The 18,864-nt window shown below is 40.3% G+C and overlaps 1 protein-coding gene across 2 annotated transcripts in view; it reads right to left on the minus strand.

Moving 5' to 3' along the window:
- The window catches only part of GALNT18 (polypeptide N-acetylgalactosaminyltransferase 18), a 214,084-nt gene that overhangs the window by 75,130 nt on the left and 120,090 nt on the right, over positions 1-18,864 (minus strand). The gene's annotated exons all lie outside the window — the stretch shown is intronic.

Consider the following 18,864-nt stretch of genomic DNA (forward strand, 5'->3'; position numbering starts at 1 on the left):
GGATATCTGCTGTTAATGGGCCATCGAGGCTCACTGCATGGCTGATACAATGACATCATCCCAGTGGGAGATGCTCCACCCAGGGGGAGGAGCCAAGCATTCCTACCTGGATAAAACCTGAGACTCAGAACACCAGGACAGCCTGTTTGCACTGGATTCCCAGAGGAAGACTGGACCCATCTCACCACCACTGGACCTTCAGAGGAAAACTACACCCTTCTACAGCATCATCTCTACTCCAGCAGAACCACATCTGTCACTCCAGGAGGACTTAACTGGATTGCTCCCAACACCCTGACCAACAGGGTGTCAGGTCATATTCCGACTTTGTCAGTGTTTTCTTTTAGTTGTTTGGTTTTTTGGTTTTTTGTACTACTATATTTTTATTCTTTTAATATTCCCAGTAAAGAACTGTTATTCCTATTCCCATATCTTCTCTTAATTTCAAAATTATAATAATTCAGAGGGAGGACGTTTACATTCTCCATTCCAAAGGAAGCTCCAGCTTTCCTGGGCAGACACCTGTCTGCCTAAACCAAGATAGACCATGAATTATACAGCAATAAAAAAAAAATCTCAGATATAACTATTTAGCCGACATGACTGCCATCAGAATCCTGGCACTCTAACAATAACATGCCTCAAAATGAAGTGTCATAGCTACATAAAAGCGTATTATATTATTGTAACAATAAACAAGGCAGCTGTCTTGTATTTCCAGGGGAAAAAAAAAAAAAAAGCCTAAGTATTTTCCATGAATCTTCTCTACTAATATTTCAAGGAAAAAAGAGATTCATAAAATGCATTCTTTTTCCTCTTTCCAGTTATCTTTCTCAACTTTGACAACTGGTTTCTGTCTCAGTTAAGAAGTTCAACAACTTTTGTTCTTAGAACAAAGACCAGTAAAAGCTCTAGAGGAGAATCATTCCTAATTAAAACATAATAAGTCTTTGATCAACAGTTATTACATCTCTGGTTTAAAGACCACAGTATGAGAAAATACAATATGTGAAGTATAAATATTGTGTTCACAATTATTATCAACTGAAAGCACTGTTCACTTCATTCTTTATCAGCAGTCCTATGTCCTATTTACATTATGGTATCACTCAGAATTCCCTTTGGGACAATAAATTCCCTTTATTCTGAATCCCTCCACAAATCCAGGGATGCCTTTGCTGTGATGCAGAATAATGTTCCTATGGCTATAATGCTGTATACTGAGCATTATCAAATCTGCATTAAGGCTCAGTGCTGACCAGTCCTTTCTGGAAAAACTTGAGCAAGTCACTTAACTTCTCCTGAGGAACACGTTCCCCAGGGAAGTGGTCATGGTACTCAGACATGTGCCTGAGTTCAGGGAGTGTTTGGACAACCCTCTCAGGAATATTCTCATGTGAATTTTGGGGGGTCCTGCATCGAGCCCAGGCAGCTTCTCAAACCATCAGCCTTTCACTCCAGGACCTGGTCACCTCAAACAGATCTGGACAGCAGCCATGCTGGAATGGTTAATGGCACAGAAAATTAAAAGCAAGCATACTTTATGAGCCACATTAAATATGCATTATTGGAAAGGAGGTGGGTGTGTCCTCTCTTGAGCTGACAGAAGAACAGAGCTCATCAAGTACAAAGACTCCTTAAATTCATCCCTGTTTGTAAAGACTCTTGGACAGCCACCAGCTGTGATGCAGCTGGTTCCTCAGGCCTTTCAGGACTGCGCATGCCACATACCTTTGTGTCAATGAACTCTGCATGAAATGAGAGAATACCACAGAAAAATCCTGATTCTTACAGGTTTTCATAAGAACCAAGAATTAAAAAGAAATAGTCTGCCGATTGTGTCCATTTAAACTGCAGCAGTATTTCAGGAATTGATTGGATATACTCCCAGAATTTTCGACATTACATTGCCAATATCTACTCAATTTATTTGTCTTTGACTGCATCACCTGGAATAAACAGTATGAGCCACTTACATAGCAAAGAGCACTCTTCTATTTTGTATTAGACTTGCTGCTTATTAATCACTACACTTTTTCTCCTTTATGAAGTAAAAAAATACCTCACATTAATTTCTATCAAACCACATGTTCTTACTGCTCACCCCCTAACACACAGAGGTTCGTCGCCAGCACAGAAGTATCAAACCAACCACTAGGTAACAGCAGCTCACATTGAAAAGAAGACATCTATGCTACTGTAATTCTATGCACCTAAAAATAGTACAAACCCATTCTCTCTTCCCCAAAATGCAACACTGCGGAGGGTGAATATCAAAACAAGAGATCAAAGCTTTGTTCTTGGTGTAAGTGGCTGCTCCCAGCTTTGCAATACCAGGAAGCTTTGCCACAACAATTGAACATCACCACTGAGGATAAAATGTGTGAAAGGAAAGCAGGCTCTAATCAAGGACTTGAACATCAGTAGCCTTGACAGAGTCATTGTTCTCTCAGTCACTCCATTTCACTAAGTGGGCCATTCTTACTCCTGCCTTATACTTGTCCTAATGTGGACTGACTCTAGAAGCTTGAGTAAACATAAAATCCATTTCATAGCTTGGTGTAGAATAGAAAGAGATGGAAATGGAACAGAACCCAAACCTTGGCTTGCCACCAGCATGACTTCAGCTGCACATTAGAGCTGTGACATCTACTAGGCAGCTCATGCTTCTGATTTTCTGGTTACACTGCAGCTCTTTGCAAACGAAGTGAATGGCCTGAGAGCTCCTCGGGGGAACCTTGGAAGCTCACCAGTGGTCAGTCAGCATAGAGAAACCATCCCTTGGGCTTCAGGATCACCTCAGGTGGTTGAGGAAACTGCTGCTTTTCCTTAATCTTCAACACTGGCCCAAAAGCAGTGACTTACTCTGCGGCATGTGCACAGGAGACGGAACAGTATTTTGCAGTCAGGCACTTTCTGGCCTTTGTTATTTAAAACAGATCAGCTTTGCTCTGCAAAGGCAGAGTGCTGAGCAGAGCATTATGTGCACCCTCTGTCTTACAAGACCTACTGGGGACATTCTCCCAGAAGAAAAGATAAGACTGTAAAAAAGAATGAATCATTTTCACTCAGCCACAAGACAGAAGACATGTTAAAGAAGTTTAGAAAGTCGCAATTTTGGAAAACACTTTAAAGATGCCCTAGCAAAAGAGTTGAGTCAGTTTTTCCCCCATGCATTCCATGTCTTCCTGAGTTTTATATGAGAAATCTGAGTTCAATTGTATTTGACAGTTTCAGAGCACCCAGCCCAACTGGCCTGAATGATGGGACTCTCCCCCCAGAACTATTCATACACTTTGCTGTGGCACTGATAGTCTTCAGCAATATCATTTTAACCCATGTTGTTCTTTTTTTTTTTTTTTTTTTTTGTTCCACTTCAAGATATGTTGCCTGAATAACAAACAGTTTTTTTCATTAATTATTGTGCTTCACAGCTTTATGCCACCATAGGGAGAAGACAGGGAATAAGCAAATGTGTCATCTTCAATACACTGTTGATTCAGTGTCTAATTATGGAAACAAACAGGCTTATAAAGATAGATGCATTTGCCTTTCAGCGCAGAATCTCTCAAATAAGGCCTCAATTTGACTAAGCTGAAAGAGGCTTTGCAATTGGAATGAAAGAGCAGCCATATATGGAGTGGGAAAATGGCACTTGGAAATGTTGCACTCTACCACCTGTCTCTATATGGTACAGATGTCTGGAGAGTACAGCACAACTCTCTTCACAAATGTAGAAAACATAATTAGCGTGCCATAATTATGTTTAATATTAACATAATTAAGTTCAAACTCTTCTAAGAGGTTGTTTGTTTATTTTTAACAAATTGACAAAGATTTTGTTTGTCAAGTTCCCCTACTCAGTAAGACAAAGCAGTGCTAAAGGATTCACTCAACTTTATGAACTTCTGGCAGAAAGACAGAAGGTGGACAGGGTGGAACAAGGAGCATGAGGAGTCAGAAGGCATCAGCCACGCCTTTTTCTCCAAAGGAAAACCATCTACAGATCATGCTTTTCATCCAGCTGCATGAAGTGGGCTACCTTTTGCAGGCCTCTGTCCCCCCTAAACTGAGAAGTGAGCAGGCTCAATGGTCAGTGCTGTCCCCTCAGCCCCTTACACCAGTGTCCCAGAGCAGCCATGGCTCTGCCCCCAGACTCCAAATGTCAAAGTAACTGATACAAACAGCCTCGCCATAAATAAAAAATTCCTGCCTCACAGTCATGGGGAAGGAGCTTAAAGAACAGCCAATTCAGGCTAACTTTCAGTAACTTTCATACTTTAACATACTCCCACTCTGGGTGTTTGAATGAGCTTGCATCTCTCAGAACAACCATTTATGAAGCCCCACGCTATGCTCGGCTGAGACACGCATTTTATTCACCTTTTTCTCAGCTGTAAGTTTGCCAACAGAGCTAAAATAGCAAATATATAAATAAACCAACACTGATAACATTCTGCATTTTCTAAAGCTTAAGAGTCCCTGCTGGCTTTGGCCCAGCAATGCATGCTGCATGTTACTGCCATCTCTGCAAACCTCGTGCTTTTTCCTTTAGGGAAATATCTACTTCCATGTCAAAGGCCTGGGAATTACCACACCCCTCTTTACCTTGGCCCTTGGCACAAACATGGCTTCTTTTACTGTGAAGGGAAAGAATTACTTTTCAATACAGAACTAGGTTTAAATTAACAATTTGCCTCCTTGTGCCAAAAACGGTGGATTGATTTGTTATGTGAAAGAGGTAAAATCCTGCCAATTCATTATTTTATCTCTGTGTGTTCACTGAACTGCCTAGAAGGCACACTCTGGTCCCCAGGTAAAGAAAAGTGCTGGCTATTTCCTTGGATCATAAAGGACACTTTTAAAGGCAAATCATTACAGAGCCTGCAAGAACACAGCAGGAGCTTGTGCTTGCAGTTGGAGCCAAGAGCCCACTGGTCAGCTTGCTTCTGGCAAGGATCCCAGAGCCTCCTTGAATTCCCTGTGCAGCAGGTCAGAACAGGACCCAGTGCCCTGCAGGAAGGCAAAACAGCCACCTGGCACAGCTCAAGAAGTCATTTCAGACAAGGGCTGCTGCCACACTGGGAACATCTGTCTCATCAGGTACGTCTTACTTCTGCATGAAAGAACAGTAAATCGGCAGAAAGACAGAATTTGCACAAGCCAGTTAATTTTAAACCAAGGTTTTTCCCATCTCCTTTACCCAATTATTTTTGGCTCCAAGTCTTAGGAACACGAAGAGGTGCTTTTCCAACTTTATTGTGTATTAACATAGCTAACTTACTTTCTGGCAAATAAAGAAAGCCTATTGTAACAGGTTTGCTGCCAAATCCCTCCTCTCTTCCCCCGAAGTCTCTCTGTAGGCAACCAACCTGAATTCATGTAATAACCTGAACTCATGGCAGCAGCTAGGCATATAAAGAACCTGTTTTGCTGCACTTTATCTAATAGGATATGTGGATTATGTCACTTATTTCGTATGCAGCTCAGTGCTTCATCATTTTTATTTTTCTTACCTTTGGTCCCTTATCTTTCATGCTCAAGTGATCAACTCTCATCTCTGTAGCAGCAGCAGATAATTCTAAATGGAAAATATTTATAACCAGACAGAGGCATGTCATTTGTAATGCACATGTGTACAGAGAATGTCTGCAGCAGAGGGTAACAATGCTCAAGCAGATAAGGAGGGCCTGCTGTGCACACGTATTTAATAACCCTGTGTTATCTGGTAATAGATAAACCACCCAGGGGAAATTACCAACATGATGCAAGGCATTGATCTGGACAGACATCAGAAACAAAAAAAGCAGTGGAATCCTTCTCCTTCACTCCCATACCTAACTTGCACTCTTGACAGAGATGCATAGTCTAATCTCAGAAGTTCAGGCTATCCACATGTAAAGATAGAGAGTGTAATGAACTTTCACAACCTTTGCATTCAGCAAGCCAAAGTCCCAGCTGCTGTCAGACCTCCTCAGGTCTAGTAAGATAAATTGCCTACAACAATCTATTCCAGCTCACATCTTGGATTACAAGCCAAGGGTTTCTTTAGCACATGAACAGCATCCTTCTCCCACAGTAAGGGCAGAGAAAAGAAATGCATTTCCCCTCTTACCCCTTCACACACACACACACATACTCTTTTGATTGCCCAGGAGCATCTATACAGAGGAATGGGGAGCTTTCAAGGGGTTTAATAGTGGCTGCTTTGATCCATTCTCAGCTCCTTCACAAACATGTTCTCTCTGCAGGGAAGGAGCTCAGGTGGGCATTTCACTAAATCCTTGTGTAAGGTCCTGGGAATCCTACAGCAAAAGGACAACATACAGCAAATAAATCCAGTTCAAAACATCAACTAAACAGCTTCCAACAGAAAACAGAAGACATATGTGCCAGCAACTCTTCCTTAGCCATCTTGCAGACATGTTCACTACTTAGGTTCATTTGGGTTTTTTTTCTAAATTATGTATATTTCCAATCCCAGCCATGAAAATGGGATACCACACCTCAGATCATTAAGTCCTACAAAGAAATATTTCTGCATCTTAAAAAAATCCCAAAAGTATGGAAAAAACTATGAAAATCATCTTTTGCAAATTCTGGCAGGTCAACACTGTTATGGAGGAGGGGGATGGAGAAAAAATAAATATTACAGCTGTTATTTTTTGTTACTGCTAATCTTCTGGAGTAATGTCTTCATTACAAGGGCTGTAAGTCCCTTTTATTCCCCTTCTATTATTTATTGACTATTGTTTGGAGACAGCACTCAATTCATGTAAGGTGCATCCCATCTTAAGGATCACCTAGCCCACATTCTAGCAGCAGTCTCCCAGCACTTTGTGAGGCATAAACTGAGATGCCAGGTGAATCTCCAAGGTGACACCAGGAGTTACAGAAGGGGAGGAATTTGGATCTCCCAGATCCTAGGGCTGTACATTATCACTGCACCATTTCCCTAAGGCTGTGATTCTGCATTTTGAGCCGTGGCCCATGTGGAGCCCTGAGAACTCTGATTCAGAGCAGATTCAAGGGCTCTTCCACATGCCTGTGCCAGGATTCAGGGGCAGCTGATATCTGGGATCTTGCTAATGCAAACAGAAAGGCATTGCACTGAAGGAACTAAACGCTGCCCTTCCATCCCACCAACAGCAGGAGACTCACATGCTTATCTCTGGGTACAGAGCAGAGCTCACAAAAGAGAAGTGTTAGCATTCAGAGAGGAAAAGAAAACGAATTTCCTCTCAGGTGAACATTCCAACTCTTTAAGAGGCAAGGCAGGACAAATAAAAAGGCAAAAAATGTCTTTTCTGAGGCTGCCAGTCAGGTGTGCACGTGTGGAACATACAAACACAACTAAACACAGAACAGGGACTTGCCAAGTGCTGCCACCAGCCACAGAGACACCAGAGGGACAGAGGCTGCCATGCATCTCTTCAGGGCCACACCTGCTTAAATTTCAAAGTACCTTCAAACACAGAGCTGATTATATGAACTTAATAGCCAATTATATGAACTTAATATAATTATATGAACTTAATCTCGACGTACAGATTGCTGGCTGCTTGAATTAATCTCAGCAGGAACACTGTCCCACTCCTTTCAGCTTTCAGTGCATGACTGTTCCTGTTCAGGGGCTGTCACTGGATGGATCGTGGGCACAATAATGTGATCCCAACACTGAGGGCAGGAATAAGCCCTCCTGCTGAAATCAGACACTCATATCACATCCGATGCAAGAATCACTCCTGATGTTTATTTGGATACAATGGTTTTAGAAAGGGAGCTGTGGAGTGAGAGGCATAACAACACCAAGAGCGTGCATTAGAGCTGACACATTGATATAATACACTGCTGGAAAAGCCTCAGCCAAAATTCTGAGTTCATCATTTCATCCCTTGGTGTTCCTGGATTCATCTGTAAAATGACCTTTAAATGTTAAAAGAAATGCTTGAGAAATGCATTCTAGTCCCAGCTGTTTCCAGTAATCCAAATGGCACTTTTTTTTTTTTTTTCTCCAATATACAGCATTTAATTCTAATCTATTTCTTGGATGCGTGTGGAAAATCACTACTCAGAGAAGGAACAAAATGCCTGAACAGAGCCAGATCAGATTGTATAAATCAAGAAAAATACAATCTAAAGAGCACATTAGAAACCTCTGTACTTTCATTACCATAAGATGCAGCAAGCTGCTCACTCTACTGTAAACTTGATAAATAATCATGACTCCAAGACACAGTAGTGGCACTTCATGTTGTGATAATATATTCATAAGGAAAAAAAAAAAAACCTGCCAATTAAAACACACTAGTCCAAGTGTAGCTGCTTTATTTCTGGAGTGGATTCTGGGGAAATTAGTCCCATAAGTTGCATTAAAAATGGAATATGCCAATACTCATAGAACTGTATATGCCATAGAACTGGATGAAACAAAGTTGCTAATATTCCTCTCTGGATCAAACCTCTTCTACACTCCTCTGAGAACAGGACTATAAAAGGAAGAGAAAACAGAAAGTAATCTCCTGTTTGTTGGACCTGGGCAATCCAACCCTTTACTCAAAATAAGTCCAAGTAAACAACATGAAGTAATATTCACTGTTAAATAGTTATTTAAAAGAATGACCCAGAGCATTAAAAGGTTTTGATCTGAAGAACTTAGCCTTGCATGCCATGTTAATTTTTATTAAAATCTTACCTGACATCAGAAATTATAATTTAACTTTATATTTATTGCATAGAATCCCTTTCCTGGGAGCAAACCAACCTCCACAAAACCTGATGATACTCTGAAAGCATCCTTGAGGGTCAGGACAGCAATAACACTATTTCACAGTGCCTTTTTCTTTTTCTTTAACCTTGCCCAAATGTAGAGTTACATTTGGTAACGTTTTACTTTGACTGAATGGCTCTTACTGCACCAGACAATTCCTGCACATCAGATGCAAACGATTCTGTCCATATTCCAAGCCAGAAAGACTGATTTCTTGGCTACCTGTGACCACATTGTGTGTGGCCTGCTATTACCTTCTCCTTTCAAAGGCTGCTTGCAGAAGAGTGCAATTCACACAGCAATAGCAATGCAGCACCCAATCCACCAGGGAGAAATACAGGAAGGCTCTTTTCAGCAGGCAGGATTAGCTCACAAAAAGAACCTGGTTTTATATAAGCAGAGCTGCAGTCACACAAGATGTTTCCCAGAATAAAAAATAAAAGCAAATTATCCCAACATGAACAAGTTTGGTATTTATTCCAATAGCAAATGTATCTCTGGCAATACAGAGAGAGTAGATCAGGTTAATAATCCTTGCAGGTAAAAAATTTACATGGGAAATACTGGAGTCATCTGAAGTCAGTGAGAACTTCCCAGAAAACACTGTTATATGTCCTGAGCCCAAGTGCAACATCACACATGATGTCACTGGAAATGCAACTTAAAATCCCACCTCTTAAGAGCCAGCTCTCACATATCCTCTTATTTTATCAATCAGTCTTGAAAAAAATCTGCCAAAGACCATTTATTATCTGCAAACCCATCAAATCCTGCTCATCTGGCATAAAGGGAAGGAGCAGGACCTAGCCCATCACCTTCCAAGCAAGCAAAGGGATGCCTTCAGAGTGCACTTCCACTAAAACCCTTCCAGGAATGTCACCTCAGCAGCACTGCCAAGTTCATTTGGGACAGCTTGGGAGGCAGCTACTGTGCTGTGTAAGTCATGGCTTTTAATTCACAGCATTCTGAAGAACTTGGAAGTTACAACTGCTCATTTTTGAGACTTCCTAAAGTATGGATAAAATCCAAGTAGTTTTTATGCCTACAAATCCCCCATTCAAATCAGAAAGTATTTGGTTTGAATAACGTAAGAGCCACAGGTTTTGTTTCCATCTAAAGACTGAAATTGGGTTGGTTTTTTGTTTTTTGTTGTTTGTTTTTTTTTTTTTTTTGGAAGAATCAACTATGAACATTTTCAAATTAAAGCAACAAATTCTGGCTTGCTTCTTTCCTAGCATATTTGCTTACTCCTTAGGAGTAACACAGTGCTGGGATGGTGCCATTTGGTAGCTGTGGAAAATCTCTAAATCCAGCACATATGATCTCCAAGAAAACTGCTTATTACACTACTGTATCATCCCCTGCTTCCTAAAAATCCTGAACTCCAAGGCTTAAAAGAACACAACACCACAAAATTTGTATCTTTAAATGTATCACCATGTAGCAAATTATTCCAAGCCTTCCATCAGTTATTATAGAAAATTTCTCAATAGGCATCTAATCACAATCAATCCATTATTTCTAAAGACATATTTGGGAATTAATTTTTATATTACAACTGCTGTTTATGCCCTGCCTTTTTGCATCAGAAACATGTGAGGGATGACAGCACAAATCCTTATGTTTTCAGAAGAAAAAGGAAAAAAAAAAAGGCTAGGCATTAAAACTAACCCAGGTAATAACTTGAACTAACATGCAACACAGCTTTTCAATTCACAACCCTGGAACAGCACTGACGTTAACATCTTATTGCAGCCTGGTAAAAAATTTTGGTTAAATCCTGCTTAATTGGGAGTGTGTTATTTTAAAACTAAATATGTTAATCTGGCTGTTAGTATGCCTCCCAGCAGGGTGGAAACCTTGCCTGCATAAAACATGCATATACACAAGAGCACACACCAGCCTTCCCTTTCCTGCTCCCTAGGAGCAATTGGCAGTAGAGCCAATATTTTTTTAAAGGTTTTAACAAAAAACATTTTATAAGCTGCTTCTTTTTTTGTTTGGGGGGGGGGGGTTTGTTTGTTTTTTAAATTAAGTATTAGGCAAACAAGAGTTCAGGGCAATATTCTTGAGTTACAGTGCCTCCTGGTAATATTTAGATATATTAGACCAGGTTCCTTCAACATTTGTGTTCTGGGAGAATTCACAACGATTTCAGTTTGTTTCCTTTCTCCATTTTTTTTTTTAAATTTAATTTTAGCCCCTTTACTTCAAAATTTACCTTCTGAAGCAAGGCTTGAACACCTGTGGTCAAAGCAGAGAGGCTCTTGGGACCCATCAGTCACTGCCCATTATGGACAACTCAGGATGTGTGAAACTGATTGTTCATGTGGAAAACTACACACATGGGCACTTGTATCCAGCACTTTTTTCAAACAGCTTCATTTTCTCAGTAAATGCAGCAAATTTAAATGACTTCCATAAGAGCTCCCAGCTTAATTTTTGCCGACATTATTATTATTTTTATACACATTAAAATTCTGAATCCTGATATTTACATAAAGTATTACTTGGGAATTTTAAGGGTTTTTTTTTTTCCAGGACATCTTTCTATTAAGGATATTTAGCATTAAGTACTGCCTGTATCTCATTTAGCCAGCCATGCTATAGTCTGTAGCTTTGCAGAAAACCTACCAGACTCCATTTATTATAGATATCCAAAGGCTTGAATCTACCTCCTATCCAATTCTTCAGCATCCTGTTTGACCTTTCGTTGTGAATAATGATTTTGCACCGATACTGGCTAATTTCCTTGGACTGGATTTTTATTTGCAATGATTTGCAATTTGATTTGCAGTATATCCACATTTTTCAGAATAGTTACTGCCTGACTCCTCAGATTTAAACCCTTTAGCATCTTCAAAAGAATGCTTCCTGAACAGCTAAATTTGTAATGAAATTCCACGATTAAATTCTCTCCATCTATGAGCATTAAATTTCCACCTTGTCTGCACACTGCAATATGTTGCATTGAAGACAACTTTGGACTGGGTAATGATCTCATTTTCCTACACAGCATTCATCAGAGGGTTTATACAGCTATATTCTTATGTCACGGGAGGAGGTTGCTTCCATGGGTACTAAACTCAGAGTTATAATTAATATCCAAACCTGAAAAACCCTGAGCAGCATTTATTCCATAGAGCAACAGCAAGAAGCTTCTTGAGGGGTGTGGCTCTTCCAGCTCCAAGGCTCTCACATCGCCCCCACTTTCTAAACCTGCCCCATGTTAAGTTTAAAATGTGTAAATTGTTCCCTACATAGCAAACACAGTGACCCTACACACACTGAGAGTGTTAAGTGGCCTAACAAAGAGTAATTAATTTCTTCCTTATATCTTCCACATATATAATGCAGTGTGCTTAAAGCAAGGTTTCTGCTAATGGAGACAAAAGAAGTAAGGTTTCTGCTAATGGAGACAAAAAAAAAAAATTAATGTTATTTTAATAAATTAAGCACTACCTTTTTGGTTTCATAGCAGTACCACATGGATAAACCAGCACTTTCCACAGAGGAGTTTGGCATAAACAAAAAAATCAAATGCAGCCACTTGCAATTCTGCACAGCATTTCTACCTGAGAGGTTTATAGATTCCTCAGAAGAGCTGCTTGCAAAGCTATTGTCAAAGGAGCTGGCAGGGTTTGCTACCTGAGCTACAATAGCAGCCAGTGTGAAGAACCTGAACCACATGCTGCAATTCCAATTAGGGAACTCAAATCAGGAAAGTAAGTAACTCCAGTAAATGCCATAAACATAAAGAAGACAAAATGCCTGAAGTGGCAAACAAAAAGTGGTCACAGATCAAATACCACAAATTGGAGACTAGTCAATATTCCTGTCTTTCACCACAGACAAGTCATGGCGATTAAAACACAGAGAACCAGTAGGTTTCCCGACATCTGTTTGAAAAACATGGCAGGTGAGTTTTTTTTCTTTTTTTCTATTACCATCCAGAAGAACAAAAAGCTCAAACCTACAGCAAAAGCAAATAACTTTCTGAAAAGCAAAGACTACCAGCTCCTAACAATAAGTTATTCTCAGTCCTTTCACTAAGCTGCACATGAAAGCTTATGTCAAGATTCCTTTTTTTTTTTATTTGCTGTGTGAGTGAATCTTCTTGGTAGCTACAAAACAAACACTGTATGTGTTAATTGGAAGCATTTGTGAAAACTAATTAAAATTGCTGCGCTGCAATCGTGCTTCAGAAAACGTTTTTTGTATCAAATCCTAATAAAGATTTGTTCGTCTTGTACATGCCTTGTTTAATCCCCTCAGGTGGAAAAACAAAGAATGTATCAGTCATATCTTAGTAAACAGAGGCAGCCAATCTGAAGACATTAATTAGAGAGTATGGTGCAAGTTATCCCTGGATAAAAAACTCCAAGAGATGCATGTCCCTTCAATACTAAACCATGCCACCAGTGTTTCCATGTGCCCACTCCCTGATGAATTCATCTCCCCCGTCCTTTTGCTCTCATCAAGACTATCCTTCCCTAACGATGCGAAATGGACCTGATATTTGATATGCACTAGCACTCACAAATCCCTCTGAAACCAGCTGGGACCAAACGTGTGTAAAATACACGAGCAGTTGGATGAGCTGAGTCTCCATTTCCTCTTGGCTGTGTCCACACATAACACCTGCCCTTATCAAACAACGCCTTATTTTTCTCCACCCATCTGCCATTTCAATTTTTGAACCCATTGATCCCACTGGATTGACTTGCACTGTAAGGAACAAAACCAGCAGGAGAAACAGCGCACACACTTCTTGAAGGGTTTTCACTGAAATCCTGTCATTCTCGTCACTAAAATCCAGTCATTTCACCTTCTCCACAAACACTTTGTGTTTCACTACAGCATGACCTGCCACCATTAAAACCTCACTGTCTGAAAGCCTGAAATATCCAGGATCTCAGTGTTATCAGGCATACATGACTGGGATTTGCCACTCATCCTGTGAGGACAGAGCCACAGCAGCTCCCCGCACCTGGAGCACGTGCAGATGTGTCACTTCCAGCTTTGGGAGACCAGCCTGGCTGAGCTCCTTGGGGCATGGTACCAAACCCCCTGAGCTGGGTCATGCACAGTTTTAGCTCAGGTCTGCTGTCTTGCAAGTGCAGTTCAATGCCAATATGGCATCCTTAAAATACTACTAACTGTTCTCTTTGAATCTGCATTTTAATGACCACAGTCTTTGAGTCATATGAGAGGTTGCTCTGAAGCTCAATCCTTTTAATTGTTGAAGAGAAGGCACTTTTACAACTCCTTAGCATCTGGCCATCAGAAATAATTCTGTGAATTAAGGTGACAAGAGCAGCTTTGGTGAGAGCTAGTCAGCATCTGAATTAAACAAATACAGTAAGTAGCTGGGCTCATAAATCAAAAGTGATTATGTTCACATGCCAAAATGCAGCCAACATTTTTTTTAAGTTTTAAACTTATATTTCTGGCTTAAATTTCCAGCCACCTTAAACCTGTTTAACTAGTAACAAAGATATTACTGAGGCTGGAGATTTTGAAACCTAACTGGACATGGTCTTGGGCAGCTTGATCTGGCTGACCCAGCTCTGAGCAGGTGGGTGGGACTAGCAGGTCTCCAGGGGTCATTTCTCACCTCAGCCATGCTGTGACTCAGTGACAGAGTTCACATCTGCCTTGGAGAGGATGCATTCATTTCTTTTGACGAATCAGAAGATGCACATCCATCTTCTGAGAAAATAAACAGGCATAAACATCACAACACTGAGTAGATGGTTTGAAAGCAACACAGGAACTGGGATGTGAGTGATTTGGCCCTCCTTGCAACAAAACAAAGCTTGCAACATCCAGTCATAATTTTATAGAATCTGATTTTATTTTTTAACAATATTTTTTAATTTCATACACAAAATAAAACCCTGCCAAGAAACTAAGCACACATTTTGGACACTGTAAGGTCAAGGTTTTTGAAAGAGATGTCTGAAGCTTGATTCTGTAGCCCTTGCTTAGGTCATTGAGCAGAAGTTTGCTGATTTTCACAGACCTACAGAGACTAAACACTACAGCATCCACCTCACCAGTAGTGAAATAATGTGACTGAGTCTGTTCCATTATGAAGCTCTGCCCATCAGTGGCTAAGTTACAAAACACTTCCACTTTAAATCTATGTGACACCAGTTAATAAATACCAATCAAACTGTAGCTGTTCTGCGTCACAAGTCTTCCACCAGCAACAGTTTGCTGAAGAAATTGAGCCTTGCAATGACTTGTTTGCAGATGGTAAATGAGAAAGCATTAATGCAAAGGAATCTGGTGATCTCACGCACCACGGGCTGTTATGCAAAGAACAAACTGTGAGCCTTTTTATGGGTATTCTCCATACATAATTCAAACAGATTGCAGAGCCTGATGGGGCTTTTTTATATACAGGGATCTCTGTTTAAGAGTACATCTCAAAAACATTTTTTCATGAACACAGTGAATGGTGACCAACTACTCTGAATACTACAACGTGAGAGATACTAAAGATAACTCTAGCTCTGCCTGTTGGCAGAATATTCACAGGACTGCTCAGGGCTTTCATAGAATCTAATTTTTTCATATTTGTCCAGGCCTCACAAAATGTTGAGGTCAGAAATTACTTACAGCAGGATGAAAAGAAACCCTCCAAATACAGAGAGAACTTTCTACTGCTGGTTGCAACTCTGCCACCTTCCCTTCACAGGAGCAACAGTTTCTGAAATATTTGTTATGGTGGGTCAGAAACTCTAAGAAATTTCTTTGAGTATGAATTTCCTGCCTGAAAATCTACATGCTGACTAATCAATGAATGCTTATGAACTTCACCTTAGTGCTCTTCTGTTAAAAGGCCAAAATCAGTTCTACAAATACACCATCAAACTGCAGGACTAAATGGATTTTGAGAGATCATCTGGTCCTTCTACTTGCCCCAACAAAGAGAGACACTTGTTCCAAGTAATCCTGATAAGTTTCTCTCATCTCCTTTGAAGTTTACTCAGCAAATATTGTCCCACGCTCTTTGTAGATGGATCAAATGAAGCACACTGTTAAGAGAAATACATTAACAGTATACCTAACTCTGTTGTCTGGCACAGTTAAAAAACACAAACCCCAAACCTGCAGTGATTAAGTCTAGATATTTGCATTTGAAACCATAAAAATAACTTTCTTCAGGCTAACCACCTACAAAAGCCATGAGCCATCAAACCAAAAAACTGGCATGAAAGACCTAAAACTCTGCAAACTTTCCACTGACAAGAATACCTTTTCTTCATAAATCTGAAGGCCAAGAGCTACTCTGCAGTAATAAGCCCCTTTGAAGAGTCATAAATATTAACATGTTTCTGATGGCAAATTCCTTGTAGGAACTGTGCTTTTCCAGCGGGGTATTTCAGGATGCCCCTGGGACGGGGGGAAATGGAATGACAGATAGCACTATCTCCCATCGCCAAGCTGCAGGAGAATCCTCCCACCAGCAAGGCTGGATAGTCACACCAGCAGCCTGTGGGGGGATGATAGTTTTCACAATTTGGCAAGACACAGAGCTGGCTCTAAACCCTACACAGTCATCAGTAACATTTAAAAACCAGCTTTTATAAAGAACACGGAGAAACCGTCCAAGTTCGCTCGCTGCCAAATCACTTGAACACAATCAAAAAAAAAAAAAAAACAAAGAGCAAAGAACTAGTTTGAGGAAAAACACTTCAACTAAGAAGCTGCAGGAGGATTACAGGGAAGGTGTTAGGATATAAAGCTGTTAATTTCAATAAAAGAAGGAAAAATAAGTAATTTAAGTCTTAACAGCAAAACCAGGAAAACACCAAATACATCAAATCCCACCAAGGACACAACCTATTCAAGGAAAAGTATTCTACAGCACTTCAAAAAAAAAAAATTAACTCAAGTCAGCTGATTAAGAGATGAAACTCATCTACCATCTCAGACAAAAAGTTTAAAACCGTCTTGTGATTTGTACTGAACTCTCTTCAGAAATAAATTAATTTGGTTATTTAACGTATTCTCTATGTCAAAAAGAATAATAAGATGACAGGAATTTGTATATTGTCTAATAAATATTCCAGAGAGTTGTCACAGCACATACAGTTCCCTCAATTTTATATTTTTTTCCCATCCATATATCAAATCTGTGATGAATTATCACTCTGTTTATGGAAGCCAAGAGACTGAAGTCATTGTTCATGAGTTCTGGTACCATATGATACAAATAATTTCACTGAGTGTAATGGCATCAAGGAGGATGGGATCCATTATGCATTTAATTGCTGAATAGCACCTAAACCAAGGAATATTTCCCTGTTTCCACGTGGGAGCTTACAAAATAACATAAATCACACAAGTAATCAGGCTTACAATACACACAACTGGCTGCATGGTTAGCTGTTCAGTCCGTAATGCACAAAACAGGACAGTTTACGAGGATTAGATACTTTTCAAAGGGGGACTGAATTTCACGTGAGATTTTCTTGAGCAGACTTATTCCCATTTTAGCATCCGTGCCAGTGACAGCACATTGGCAAAAGAGTCTACTGAAAGAAATGCCAAGGAAACACATTGAGGAGCCTGCAAACTGATGCCAGGGACGGACCTGAGCGAGCAATATAATTCCTCAAGTCTTCCCCAGTGGAGCCTTGACTTGCCACACACTGGAGAGTTATTTATTCCCTACAGAGAGAGGCAGAACCATCCTGCACAGCCACACCACCAACCTGCTGTCGCTCCTGCCTGTCCTGGGAAGGCTCACCCATTCCAAGCAGATCCCACCCTAGCACTCCTGGTCCTGTTCTGCAGGCACTTCTGTGCACTTCACTCACAGAAATAAAGTTTTGTCTCCTGGGGGAGACGAAACTGTTGGAATTAGAATTGTGTTAAAGTATGTCTTGCAGAATGTTTACAGAGAAATCTAATTATTTACAGAGAAATCTAATTTTTTTTTTCCAGAAGGACGCCAGACGGGGCATTGGTGTGCCTCATCCTACCATGCAGGTTCTCTGAGAATTACTGTACAGTACCTACAGTGAACAGGCCAAAGATCTGTTCACTGCTCCCCTCAAAACTGGCTATTTATTCTCTGCAATTTGTGTATTTCTCAGCTGTCACTACTCAAGTCCCTTTTAGGATGCTGCTGTGCCCCTGGGCTGAAGCTTAGTCAACACAGGTTCTGCTGGTAATAGGATAATGCAGGCAGTTTACTCCTCAATTTCCAAAGTATCTTTAATCGAATTATCCAAAACTCACAGAGAATGACCTTCCGTTTCTAAATGGACCCATTAAAAAACAGAAACATATTTATTTTATACTTACTGGTGCTTTTACAGGTCTTTCTCAGTCAGGAAACCACTGAAGGAGTAACTGATTACACAGGTAACTGCAAGTGGCATCCCATTTTAAAAATGCAGTACAAAGGCAAAGAAAACACTTCTCCCCTGCCACGGCCAGTTATACAAATCTCAGGAATTCCCACTGCAATGGGTATGTACGGCACAAACAACAATGCAGTTTCACACTGATAGGAACCTTTAAAAATGACCAGAATCAGAAATCCCCTTAGTCCAAGTGGAGATGGACAGGCAGGAGAAGTTAAGCCTGCAGCAAGCCTGGATCTGATAACCAGAGGAACCTGCTGCGATTAAAAGTTTCTGAGTGTGGAAACTTAATTGAAACAAAATCCATCTCCAGCACACAGATTTGCTAACTCGGGTTGCATCTGGTCTAAGCTAAGTGATCATTGTTCTGTATTAAATCCATCACCCCACTGCTGCTCTGTTAGGATGGGGAAGGACAGCCAGAGTAGCAGTGCAGCAGAGTCCATGCAGAGAGTTCAGCATTTCCTAGAAAATACTCTATATGAACTCTAAACCACACAACACGGTGCAACACCATAAAAATTCATGCAACTTTTGAAATAATGTTTTGTCATACATCAGAGCCAAATCTTGATGCATAAGATCCTGAGAGAGATAAATCACCCGCTGCTGTTTTTCATGTTACTTTTATAACTTTGATAATCCAAACCTAGGAAGTCAAGGAAACTATTCAACATACATCTTCTTTTATAGTTTTACAAAAAAAAA

The sequence above is a fragment of the Sylvia atricapilla genome, chromosome 6 (genome assembly GCF_009819655.1).
Source record: "Sylvia atricapilla isolate bSylAtr1 chromosome 6, bSylAtr1.pri, whole genome shotgun sequence".
NCBI classification, from domain to species: Eukaryota; Metazoa; Chordata; class Aves; order Passeriformes; family Sylviidae; genus Sylvia; species Sylvia atricapilla.